The sequence below is a fragment of the Oncorhynchus mykiss genome, chromosome 30 (genome assembly GCF_057628025.1).
Source record: "Oncorhynchus mykiss isolate SJ-2025 chromosome 30, ASM5762802v1, whole genome shotgun sequence".
Lineage (NCBI taxonomy): Eukaryota > Metazoa > Chordata > Actinopteri > Salmoniformes > Salmonidae > Oncorhynchus > Oncorhynchus mykiss.
Window position 1 is genome coordinate 39,969,125 of NC_143051.1, and position 13,534 is coordinate 39,982,658.

General features: G+C 43.1%; 1 long non-coding RNA gene across 1 annotated transcript; it reads left to right on the forward strand.

Annotated features, from left to right (window-relative positions):
- Positions 1-3,981: 3,981 nt before the first annotated feature.
- Positions 3,982-13,048, forward strand: LOC118946501 (uncharacterized). The gene is made up of 4 exons (XR_005041366.2): positions 3,982-4,076; positions 11,034-11,096; positions 11,214-11,312; positions 11,605-13,048. It is a non-coding gene; the product is annotated as an uncharacterized LOC118946501 (long non-coding RNA).
- The last annotated feature ends 486 nt before the right edge of the window (positions 13,049-13,534 follow it).

Here is a 13,534-nt window from a genome sequence, read left to right on the forward strand (position 1 = left end):
AAAGAAGAAATGTGGTCCAGCGAGAAGAGGATGGGTCCCCTGCACAGGCCAGTCAAGAGTGCAATTTAAACTTGCAAGTGTGACTTTGAGCAAGCAAAACATCAGTCACACATAAAAATACATCTTAAACAGTACATAATATGTTAATAAATGTCTTATTACTTGTAACATAGGTTGCGTGTAAGAGAGAGAATGTTGCTCGCATGTTGTTTGTCCGTTAGCCCAAGGCTTTGGAATACAAGTGTGAATCCTTAGCCCAGGGTTAAATCATAGCCCAGCCAGGCTTAACAATGCTTGTGTAAACACAGGCTAAGCTAGCCCAGGGCCAGTCTAGCCTGGGGCTAAGAACAATGCAGTGTGAAATGGCCTTCAGAGGCTCATCTCAAGCTCTTTCTAATACTCAAATGCAAACAATCCAGCATCGTCAGTATTTGTATCTGTTTTACTCCACTAACCCCTTCACTCTGCCTTAGTTTCCAGCCAATGTTTACATAGTCACCCTGCCTACCAACCAAACAATTGTCACCAATCATAACATTGTTGGGACAGAGTCATACACAAATGTAAGACCATATTTGCATGTCAACACCCACTAACTTTCGTTATCTAAAATGTTGTGGTTTTTGTTTTGCATCAGTTTCACATTAGTGCTTTTTATATAAAGAAAGTATTACATTACTGTGGAGACAATTTGAGTATGAATTTGAATTTGAACATGAACTGAAAATTACATTTATATTCAAACTATAAAAGTATTTGCCAAGTCATAGGAAAGCATATGTGTCCCCTCACCACATCACTCTGTTCTGTGAAAAGGCTGCTGGTCTCAGTTTCACGCAGACTGTGGTGATACAGACCAAATATATCGAGAGATATCACACACAACACACACACACACCTTAGCACAACAAATCTAATTTCCCACCACATTATCTCAGGCTTAGTGCAGCACATCATAACGTCCTGTAAAAAGACACCAGACATCCATTACCTAGGTAGTGGGAAAAACAATACATTCTAAGGGAATAAACATCTACACAGACAGTAACTGAAGTCTATGACCTGTCTGTGTATGCTAGAGTCCTGTTACACTGGCCTCCATTCTAAAAAGGTGTCATGTTAAAGAAAACGATACATATATTGTTACATACAGTGCCTTGCGAAAGTATTCGGCCCCCTTGAACTTTGCGACCTTTAGCCACATTTCAGGCTTCAAACATAAAGATATAAAACTGTATTTTTTTGTGAAGAATCAACAACAAGTGGGACACAATCATGAAGTGGAACGACATTTATTGGATATTTCAAACTTTTTTAACATATCAAAAACTGAAAAATTGGGCGTGCAAAATTATTCAGCCCCTTTACTTTCAGTGCAGCAAACTCTCTCCAGAAGTTCAGTGAGGATCTCTGAATGATCCAATGTTGACCTAAATGACTAATGATGATAAATACAATCCACCTGTGTGTAATCAAGTCTCCGTATAAATGCACCTGCACTGTGATAGTCTCAGAGGTCCGTTAAAAGTGCAGAGAGCATCATGAAGAACAAGGAACACACCAGGCAGGTCCGAGATACTGTTGTGAAGAAGTTTAAAGCCGGATTTGGATACAAAAAGATTTCCCAAGCTTTAAACATCCCAAGGAGCACTGTGCAAGCGATAATATTGAAATGGAAGGAGTATCAGACCACTGCAAATCTACCAAGACCTGGCCGTCCCTCTAAACTTTCAGCTCATACAAGGAGAAGACTGATCAGAGATGCAGCCAAGAGGCCCATGATCACTCTGGATGAACTGCAGAGATCTACAGCTGAGGTGGGAGACTCTGTCCATAGGACAACAATCAGTCGTATATTGCACAAATCTGGCCTTTATGGAAGAGTGGCAAGAAAGCCATTTCTTAAAGATATCCATAAAAAGTGTCGTTTAAAGTTTGCCACAAGCCACCTGGGAGACACACCAAACATGTGGAAGAAGGTGCTCTGGTCAGATGAAACCAAAATTGAACTTTTTGACAACAATGCAAAACGTTATGTTTGGCGTAAAAGCAACACAGCTCATCACCCTGAACACACCATCCCCACTGTCAAACATGGTGGTGGCAGCATCATGGTTTGGGCCTGCTTTTCTTCAGCAGGGACAGGGAAGATGGTTAAAATTGATGGGAAGATGGATGGAGCCAAATACAGGACCATTCTGGAAGAAAACCTGATGGAGTGTGCAAAAGACCTGAGACTGGGACGGAGATTTGTCTTCCAACAAGACAATGATCCAAAACATAAAGCAAAATCTACAATGGAATGGTTCAAAAATAAACATATCCAGGTGTTAGAATGGCCAAGTCAAAGTCCAGACCTGAATCCAATCGAGAATCTGTGGAAAGAACTGAAAACTGCTGTTCACAAATGCTCTCCATCCAACCTCACTGAGCTCGAGCTGTTTTGCAAGGAGGAATGGGAAAAAATTTCAGTCTCTCGATGTGCAAAACTGATAGAGACATACCCCAAGCGACTTACAGCTGTAATCGCAGCAAAAGGTGGCGCTACAAAGTATTAACTTAAGGGGGCTGAATAAGTTTGCACGCCCAATTTTTCAGTTTTTGATTTGTTAAAAAAGTTTGAAATGTCCAATAAATGTCGTTCCACTTCATGATTGTGTCCCACTTGTTGTTGATTCTTCACAAAAAAATACAGTTTTATATCTTTATGTTTGAAGCCTGAAATGTGGCTAAAGGTCGCAAAGTTCAAGGGGGCCGAATACTTTCGCAAGGCACTGTATATGATCTTCTACCGGGAAAACCAGTGTGTATTCAGCTGACAGACACATGACATTCACCTGACGCACCAACCTATTTAGGTGACCTTTTACCTCAGGCAATTACGGGAACACTTATTTGCAAATGGTATGCAAATAGTATGTCAGCACCTAGCACTGTCTATCTGTTTGTTTACTCTATGTCCAGGTTCATTGAGCTTGCTTTTTCTCTCTCGCACATGTCAGGGAGAATTCAGAGGGCAGTGCTAAGTATGGGAGGTGAGCAAGCGCCTGAATGCCCAGCTGAAAGAGTCTGAGAAGAGACACCAGGAGGAGAAGGACTGAATGCAGGTCAGTGTTCACCAGATGATGAAGAATATTCATCCCCCTCTTTCTCTCTCTCTCTTTCATCTCCCATCCTTTTTTTTACTCAACTTGTCTACTGTCTCATCGGTCTCCCTCTTTCTTTTCCCCATCCCTCTCTCTCTATCATCCTATATCGTTTTGTTCGTTCGTTCAACTGTTATTCAGTGTCATCTCAGAACACAGTCATTAGTTCCAGTGTTATCATGATGCATATGTGTTGCATAATATTACATCCCAGTCCACAATTGAATTTTAACTATTTCCTGACCATTACTGTAACTAGATGTAATTGGGAACTCCCCCTGCAGACTGAAAGCGGTGAGTTCAGCCGGCGTCTTGACAAGCAGTCGAAGCACCTGCAGCGAGTGGAGGGGTAGGCGGAGGAGCGAGGTCAGAGGTTGGAGGAGTTGGAGCGGCTGCTGGGGGGCATGGAGCTGGAGGGTGTTGTCCTGAAGGACAAAATGGCCAACAGCGAGGCTGAACTGCTGCAGCTGAGAGCAGCCAAGGAGGGGGGGCAGGTGAAAAAGCAGAGGTGAGGAGGATCTGTCGCCATAATGACTACAAATCAGTCATACAACTGAAACGTAGACTGTCTGCACATAGTATCTCATATACAACTCTACATGAGTATACAACAATACAGTCCTCAGCAACAGACATTGAAACATTGCTACTCAAGCCTACAAAGTTCATGAATTTCCATACTTATAAATCCAAAGTTTGAAAAGAGTATACAGCATATTTTTTAAGATACTAAAAAGGATACGGTATACTCCCTTTAAAATTTGGACCCATAAATATGGCAAGTTCATACACAGTGTAGATATGATGGTAATTCTGTTTATGTAACCACTGGGTTGTGGTGTGAGAACTGAGGAGCTGGAGAAGGAGCTGGCTGTCCTGAAGGAGAAGATCCATCATCTGGACGACATGCTGAAGAGCCAGCAGAGGAAGGTCTGCCACATGATCCAACAGCACACACACACACTCGGATGCATATACATGCATGCGGCAGATACACACACACATACAGTGCATTCTGAAAGTATTCAGACCCTTTGACTTTTTCCACATTTTGTTACGTTACAGCCTTATTGTAAAATTGATTACACCCCCGCCCCCCTGTATCAATCAATCATTGCTGTTCTGGTTAGTGTTTATTGGCTTATTTCACTGTAGAGCCTCTAGCCCTGCTCATTATACCTTATCCAACCTTTCAGTTCCACCACCCACACATGCAATGACATCACCAGGATTCAATGATGTTTCTAGAGACAATATCTCTCTCATCATCACTCAATACCTAGGTTTACCTCCACTGTATTCACATCCTACCATACCTTTGTCTGTACATTATACAGTGCCTTGCGAAAGTATTCGGCCCCCTTGAACTTTGCGACCTTTTGCCACATTTCAGGCTTCAAACATAAAGATATAAAACTGTATTTTTTTGTGAAGAATCAACAACAAGTGGGACACAATCATGAAGTGGAACGACATTTATTGGATATTTCAAACTTTTTTAACAAATCAAAAACGGAAAAATTGGGCGTGCAAAATTATTCAGCCCCCTTAAGTTAATACTTTGTAGCGCCACCTTTTGCTGCGATTACAGCTGTAAGTCGCTTGGGTATGTCTCTATCAGTTTTGCACATCGAGAGACTGAATTTTTTTCCCATTCCTCCTTGCAAAACAGCTCGAGCTCAGTGAGGTTGGATGGAGAGCATTTGTGAACAGCAGTTTTCAGTTCTTTCCACAGATTCTCGATTGGATTCAGGTCTGGACTTTGACTTGGCCATTCTAACACCTGGATATGTTTATTTTTGAACCATTCCATTGTAGATTTTGCTTTATGTTTTGGATCATTGTCTTGTTGGAAGACAAATCTCCGTGCCGGTCTCAGGTCTTTTGCAGACTCCATCAGGTTTTCTTCCAGAATGGTCCTGTATTTGGCTCCATCCATGTTCCCATCAATTTTAACCATCTTCCATGTCCCTGCTGAAGAAAAGCAGGCCCAAACCATGATGCTGCCACCACCATGTTTGACAGTGGGGATGGTGTGTTCAGCTGTGTTGCTTTTACGCCAAACATAACATTTTGCATTGTTGCCAAAAAGTTCAATTTTGGTTTCATCTGACCAGAGCACCTTCTTCCACATGTTTGGTGTGTCTCCCAGGTGGCTTGTGGCAAACTTTAAACGACACTTTTTATGGATATCTTTAAGAAATGGCTTTCTTCTTGCCACTCTTCCATAAAGGCCAGATTTGTGCAATATACGACTGATTGTTGTCCTATGGACAGAGTCTCCCACCTCAGCTGTAGATCTCTGCAGTTCATCCAGAGTGATCATGGGCCTCTTGGCTGCATCTCTGATCAGTCTTCTCCTTGTATGAGCTGAAAGTTTAGAGGGACGGCCAGGTCTTGGTAGATTTGCAGTGGTCTGATACTCCTTCCATTTCAATATTATCGCTTGCACAGTGCTCCTTGGGATGTTTAATGCTTGGGAAATATTTTTGTATCCAAATCCGACTTTAAACTTCTTCACAACAGTATCTCGGACCTGCCTGGTGTGTTCCTTGTTCTTCATGATGCTCTCTGCGCTTTTAACGGACCTCTGAGACTATCACAGTGCAGGTGCATTTATACGGAGACTTGATTACACACAGGTGTATTGTATTTATCATCATTAGTCATTTAGGTCAACATTGGATCATTCAGGGATCCTCACTGAACTTCTGGAGAGAGTTTGCTGCACTGAAAGTAAAGGGGCTGAATAATTTTGCACGCCCAATTTTTCAGTTTTTGATTTGTTAAAAAAGTTTGAAATATCCAATAAATGTCATTCCACTTCATGATTGTGTCCCACTTGTTGTTGATTCTTCACAAAAAATACAGTTTTATATCTTTATGTTTGAAGCCTGAAATGTGGCAAAAGGTCGCAAAGTTCAAGGGGGCCGAATACTTTCGCAAGGCACTGTACCTTGAAGCTATTTTATCGCCCCCAGAAACCTTTTACTCTCTGTTCCGGACGTTCTAAACGACCAATTCTCATAGCTTTTAGCCGTACCCTTATCCTACTCTGTTCCTCTGGTGATATAGAGGTGAATATAGGCCCTGCAGTGCCTAGCTCCACTCCTATACCAGAGGAGCTCTCTTTTGATGACTTCTGTAACCGTAATAGCCTTGGTTTCATGCACGTTAACATTAGAAGCCTCCTCCCTAAGCTTGTTTTATTCACTGCTTTAGCACACTCTGCCAACCCGGATGTTCTAGCCGTGTCTGAATCCTGGCTTAGGAAGAACACCAAAAATTCTGAAATCTCCATTCCGAACTACAACATTTTCAGACTAGATAGAACGGCCAAAGGGGGCGGTGTTGCAATCTACTGCAAAGATAGCCTGCAGAGTTCTGTCCTACTATCCAGGTCTGTACCCAAACAATTTGAACTTCTACTTTTAAAAATCCACCCATCTAAAAACAAGTCTCTCACTGTTGCCACCTGCTATAGACCACCCTCTGCCCCCAGCTATGCTCTGGACACCATATGTGAACTGATTGCCCCCCATCTATCTTCAGAGTTTGTGCTGCTAGGCGACCTAAACTGGAATATGCTTAACACCCCAGCCATCCTACAATCTAAGCTTGATGCCCTCAATCTCACACAAATTATCAATGAACCTACCAGGTACCACCCCAAAGCCGTAAACACGGGCACCCTCATAGATATCATCCTAACCAACTTGCACTCTAAATACACCTCTGCTGTCTTCAACCAAGATCTCAGCGATCACTGCCTCATTGCCTGCATCCGTAATGGGTCAGCGGTCAAACGACCTCCACTCATCACTGTCAAACGCTCCCTGAAACACTTCAGCGAGCAAGCCTTTCTAATCGACCTGGCCGGGGTATCCTGGAAGGACATTGACCTCATCCCGTCAGTAGAGGATGCCTGTTTTTTGTTTTAAATGCCTTCCTCACCATCTTAAATAAGCATGCCCCATTCAAGAAATTTAGAACCAGGAACAGGTATAGCCCCTGGTTCTCTCCAGACCTGACTGCCCTTAACCAACACAAAAACATCCTATGGCGTTCTGCATTAGCATCAAGCAGCCCCCGTGATATGCAACTTTTCAGGGAAGCTAGAAACCAATACACACAGGCAGTTAGAAAAGCCAAGGCTAGCTTTTTCAAGCAGAAATTTGCTTCCAGCAACACAAACTCAAAAAAGTTCTGGGACACTGTAAGGTCCTTGGAGAATAAGAACAACTCCTCCCAGCTGCCCACTGTACTGAGAATAGGAAACTGTCACTACCGATAAATCCACTATAATTGAGAATTTCAATAAGCATTTTTCTACGGCTGGCCATGCTTTCCACCTGGCTACCCTTACCCCGGTCAACAGCACTGCACCCCCACAGCAACTCGCCCAAGCTTTCCCCATTTCTCCTTCTCCGAAATCCAGTCATCTGATGTCCTGAAAGAGCTGCAAAATCTGGACCCCTACAAATCAGCCGGGCTAGACAATCTGGACCCTTTCTTTCTAAAACGAAATTGTTGCAATTGTATTACTAGCCTGTTCAACCTCTCTTTCGTGTCGTCTGAGATTCCCAAAGATTGGAAAGCAGCTGCGGTCATCCCCCTCTTCAAAGGGGGGGACACTCTTGACCCAGACTGCTATAGACCTATATCTATCCTACCCTGCCTTTCTAATGTCTTCGAAAGCTAAGTCAACAAACAGATTACCGACCATTTCAAATCCCACCATACCTTCTCCGCTATGCAATCTGGTTTCAGAGCTGGTCATGGGTGCACCTCAGCCATGCTCAAGGTCCTAAACGATATCTTAACCGCCATCGATAAGAAACAATACTGTGCAGCCGTATTCATTGACCTGGCCAAGGCTTTCGACTCTGTCAATCACCACATCCTCATCGACAGACTCGATAGCCTTGGTTTCTCAAATGATTGCCTCGCCTGGTTCACCAACTATTTCTCTGATAGAGTTCAGTGTGTCAAATCGGAGGGCCTGTTGTCCGTGCCTCTGGCAGTCTCTATGGGGGTGCCACAGGGTTAAATTCTTGGACCGACTCTCTTCTCTGTATACATCAATGATGTCGCTCTTGCTACTGGTGAGTCTCTGATCCACCTCTACGCAGACGACACCATTCGGTGTACTTCTGGCCCTTCTTTGGACTCTGTGTTAACAACCCTCCAGACGAGCTTCAATGCCATACAACTCTCCTTCCATGGCCTCCAATTGCTCTTAAATACAAGTAAAACTGAATGCAGATCACTGCCTGCACCTGCCCGCCCGTCCAACATCACTACTCTGGACGGTTCTGTCTTAGAATATGTGGACAACTACAAATACCTAGGTGTCTGGTTAGACTGTAAACTCTCCTTCCAGACTCACATCAAACATCTTCAATCCAAAGTTAAATCTAGAATTGGCTTCCTATTTCACAACAAAGCCTCCTTCACTCATGCTGCCAAACATACCCTTGTAAACCTGACCATCCTACCGATCCTCAACTTCGGCGGCGTCATTTACAAAATAGCCTCCAATACCCTCCTCAATAAATTGGATGCAGTCTATCACAGTGCCATCCATTTTGTCACCAAAGCCCCATATACTACCCACCACTGCGACCTGTACGCTCTCGTTGGCTGGCCCTCGCTTCATACTCGTCGCCAAACCCACTGACTCCAGGTCATCTACAAGACCCTGCTAGTCCCCCCTTATCTCACCTCGCTGGTCACCATAGCAGCACCCACCTGTAGCACGCGCTCCAGCAGGTATATCTCTCTGGTCACCCCCAAAACCAATTCTTACTTTGGCCGCCTCACCTTCCAATTCTCTGCTGCCAATGACTGGAACGAACTGCAAAAATCTCTGAAACTGGAAACACTTATCCCCCTCACTAGCTTTAAGCACCAGCTGTCTGAGCAGCTCACAGATTACTGCACCTGTACATAGCCCATCTATAATTTAGCCCAAACAACTACCTCTCTCCCTACTGTATTTATTTATTTATTTTGCTCCTTTGCACCCCCATTATTTCTATCTCTACTTTGCCTGTCCACGACCATTCTCTTGCCTATTCCCTTTGGATTTATTAAACATCTTAAACTCCAAATCTACCATTCCAGTAGTTTATTTTTAAAAAAAATGTTTTTACATGCTATATTGTATTTACTTCGCACCATGGCCTTTTTTTGCCTTTACCTCCCTTATCTCACCTCATTTGCTCACATTGTATATAGACACATTTTCTACTGTATCATTGACTGTATGTTTGTTTTACTCCATGTGTAACTCTGTGTTGTTGTTCGTGTCGAACTGCTTTGCTTTATCTTGGACAGGTCGCAATTGTAAATGAGAACTTGTTCTCAACTTGCCTACCTGGTTAAATAAAGGTGAAATAAAATAAAAAAAATCTACTCACAATACCCCATAAAGCAAAAACAGGTTAAGAAATTTTTGCAATTGTATTAAAAATAAAAAGCTGAAATATGACATCACTGTTCAGACACTTTACCCTTTGTCATTATGGGGTATTGTGTGTAGATTGCAGAGGATTTTTTTTTTTAAAATCAATTTTAGAACAGTAACAAAATGTGGAAAAAGTCAAGGTCTCTGAATACTTTCCGAAGGCACTATACAATACAGACACAGAAATACAGAAATTATATTGAGATGGAGGGAGTAGAGGGTTCCTAATTGCTTTGGTTTGTAAAGGTGGTAGGGGAGTTACTGTAATCCACGCAAAACTGTTTGCTGAAACAGAATTATCATCATGAATAAGTGATGATATAGCCTCTTCTGTGAATGTTAGTTTTCCTCTGCAGTATCTATAGTGGAAAGAAAAAGTATGTGAACCCTTTGTAAATACTGTACCTGGATTTCTGCATAAATTGGTCAAAACATTTGATCTGATCTTCATCTAGGTGACAAGAATAGACACAGTCTGCTTAAACTAATAACAAACAGTTATACGTTTTCTTGTCTTTATTGAACACACCGCATAAACATTTACAGTGTAGGGTGGGAAAAGTATGTGAACCCTTGGATTTAATAACTGGTTGACCCTCCTTTGGCTGGGCCACTCCAGAAGGCACATTTTCTTCTGTTTATTTACGTCTGTGTTTTGGGTTGTTGTCCTGTTGTGTCACCCAACTTCTGTTGATCCTCAATTGGCGGACAGATAGCCTTACATTCTCCTGTAAAATGTCTTGATAAACTTGGGAATTAATTGGGGCGGCAGGGTAGCCTGGTTAGAGCGTTGGACTAGTAACCGGAAGGTTGCAAGTTCAAACCCCCGAGCTGACAAGATACAAATCTGTCGTTCTGCCCCTGAACAGGCAGTTAACCCACTGTTCCTAGGTCGTCATTGAAAATAAGAATTTGTTCTTAACTGACTTGCCTAGTTAAATAAAGGTAAAATAACATTTTAAAAATTCTGCCGATGATAGCAAGCTGTCCAGGCCGAGGCAGCAAAGCAGCCCCAAACCATGATGCTCCCTCCACCATACTTTACAGTTGGGATATTTTTGCCAGTAGCACTGGAATATCCAGGTGCAGGGGGAGGCCCCCTGGTTGTAACCTTTTGCCTGTCCACGACCATTCTCTTGCCTATTCCCTTTGGATTTATTAAACATCTTAAACTCCAACCATCTGCCTCTTGTGTCTGCATTTGGGTCTCGCCTAGTGTCATGATACCTACACTGTGAATGTTTAAATGATGTATTCAATACAGACAAGAAATACAATTTATGTGTTATTTGTTTAAGCACGCTATGTTTGTCTGTTGTGACTTAGATCGGATCATTTTGCAGAAATCCAGGTAACTCCAAAGGGTTCACATAATTTTGTTGCCACTGTACGAGTATTCTGTTTTGTGAGTGTTACAGCTGCAGAACTCACGGACAGTGATCCAGGAGAGAGATCAAGTGATCAGGGATCCAGAGGGGAAGGTAATTTTCTGGAAGCTGAGGTCCGTACTCATACAGCTATCTGTGTTGTGGTGCGTGTGCATGTTTTTGAGGGATAGGGGTCCCTCTCTCTTTGAGTGACTTTTCACCCCTCTCCAGAACACAGAGATGCGTGACCAGATGGAGTACTTCCTGGAGGGTCAGAAGCCCACCTCTCTGCCCACCAAAGAATGGAAACCCAAACCCCATCATCTACAGGTGACAACACCATCTTCCTGTCTCTTATCTCTATAGGGCCGATTTCCCGGACACAGATTAAACCTATTCCTTAGTCCTGTGCTAGGCCTAATCTGTGTCTGGAAAACTGGCTCATAATAGTTCTTCGCATTTGACTCACCTGTCTTGACATTCAGTCAGTGTGCGACGGTTATTTTCATGAACAACAGCAATGCAGTATACTTTTTGAGGATAGAAACGAGGGCCAAGGAAGTGGAAGAAAATCTATGTCCACCTTGTGTTTTACGGTATATTTCTGCTTTTTTGCCCACAGTAAGCTGATAAAACCTTCAACAATGCAAGGCAACAAGTCACTTCTTTTAATCATTCATTGAGGTCAAGGCTTGGGAGCGGGAGAGAGAATAGTATGTGAGTAGTCTGTCTACGCATGTACAGTGTATTCGGAAAGTATTCCGACAACTTGACTTTTTCCAAATATTGTTACGTTACAGCCTTATTCTAAAATGTATTAAATTGTTTTATTTCCTCATCAATCTACACACAATACCTCATAATGACAAAGCAAAAACATGTTTTTATGTTTGCAAATTCATTATTCTTATTATTTTTAAATATCACAAGTATTCAGACCCTTTACTCAGTACTTTGTTGAAGCACTTTTGGCAGCGATTACAGCCTCGAGTCTTCAAGCTCTGTCAAGTTGGATGGGAAGCATCTCTGCACAGCTATTTTCAGGTCTCTCCAGAGATGTTTGATCAGGTTCAAGTTGGGGCTCTGGCTGGGCCACTCAAGGACATTCAGAAACTTGTCCTGAACCCACTCCTGCATTGTCTTGGATTGTGTGCTTAGGGTTGTTGTCCTGTTGGAAGGTGAACCTTCACCCCAGTCTGAGGTCCTGAGCACTCTGGAGCAGGTTTTAATCAAGGATCTCCGTACTTTGTTCCGTTCATCTTTCCCTCGATCCTGACAGCATGATGCTGCCACCACCATGCTTCACCGTAGGAATGGAATTGGCTAGGTGATGAGCGGTGCCTGCTTTCCTCCAGACGTGATGCTTTCTTATGGTTTAAAAGTCCTTTAGGTGCTTTCTGGAAAGTTCCAAGTGGGCTGTCATGTGCCTTTTACATGTGCCTTTTACTTCCATCTTGTCACGTTCGCTGGAATAAATACCGGAACAAGCTGCAGCGTGATATGGTTTCCACATATTATTTATTAGAAACTAACAAAAACAATAAACAAAGAAAGAACGAAACAAACAACGAACCATAACTAAGAGGTGTAACATACACTAACTCAAAACAATATCCCATAAAACAAAGGTGGAAAAAATGCTACTTAAATATGATCTCCAATTAGAGACAACGATAGCCAGCAGCCTCTAATTGGGAATCATATCAAACACCAACATAGAAAAACTAAACTAGAAACCCACGTAGAAAATAACAACTAGAAACCCCTCCTGTCACGCCCTGACCTACTCTACCATAGAAAATAAGGGCTCTCTATGGTCAGGACGTGACAGTACCCCCCCCCCCCCCCAAAAGGTGGGAAACCAAAAGGGAGAGCCTGAAACCAAAAGGGAGGGTCAGGGGGGTGTCTAGTGTCAGTGGCGGCTCTGGTGCGGGGCGAAGTACCCGCTCATCCTGCGGATCCGCCAGCATCGGGGGCAGCTCTGGTGCGGGACGAAGAACCCGCTCAGCTCGCGGATCCACCATCTTTGTTTTTAAAGTAAGTGAACCACACAACAAAACAATAAAGAATAATCAAAATGTGACAACAATGGAGTGCTAACATGCAACTACACATAAACATTATCCCACCAAACACAGGTGGAAAAATGCTACTTAAATATGATCCCCAATTAGAGACGACAATAGCCAGCTGCCTCTTGGGAATCATACCAAAAACCAACATAGAAAACAAAACTAGAACCCCACATAGAAAATATAAACTAGAAACCCCCCAGTCACGCCCTGACCAACTCCACCATAGAAAATAAGGACTCTCTATGCTCAGGACGTGACACATCTGGCCACTCTACCATAAAGGCCTGATTGGAGGAGTGCTGCAGAGATGGTTATCCTTCTGGAAGGTTCTCCCATGTACTCTGGAGCTCTGTCAGAGTGACCATCGGGTTCTTGGTCACCTCCCTGACCAAAGCTCTTCTCCCCCGATTAGTAGCCTTCCCCAGGTCTGTGCTTCGACACAATCCTGTCTCTGAGCTCTACGGACAATTCCTTCGA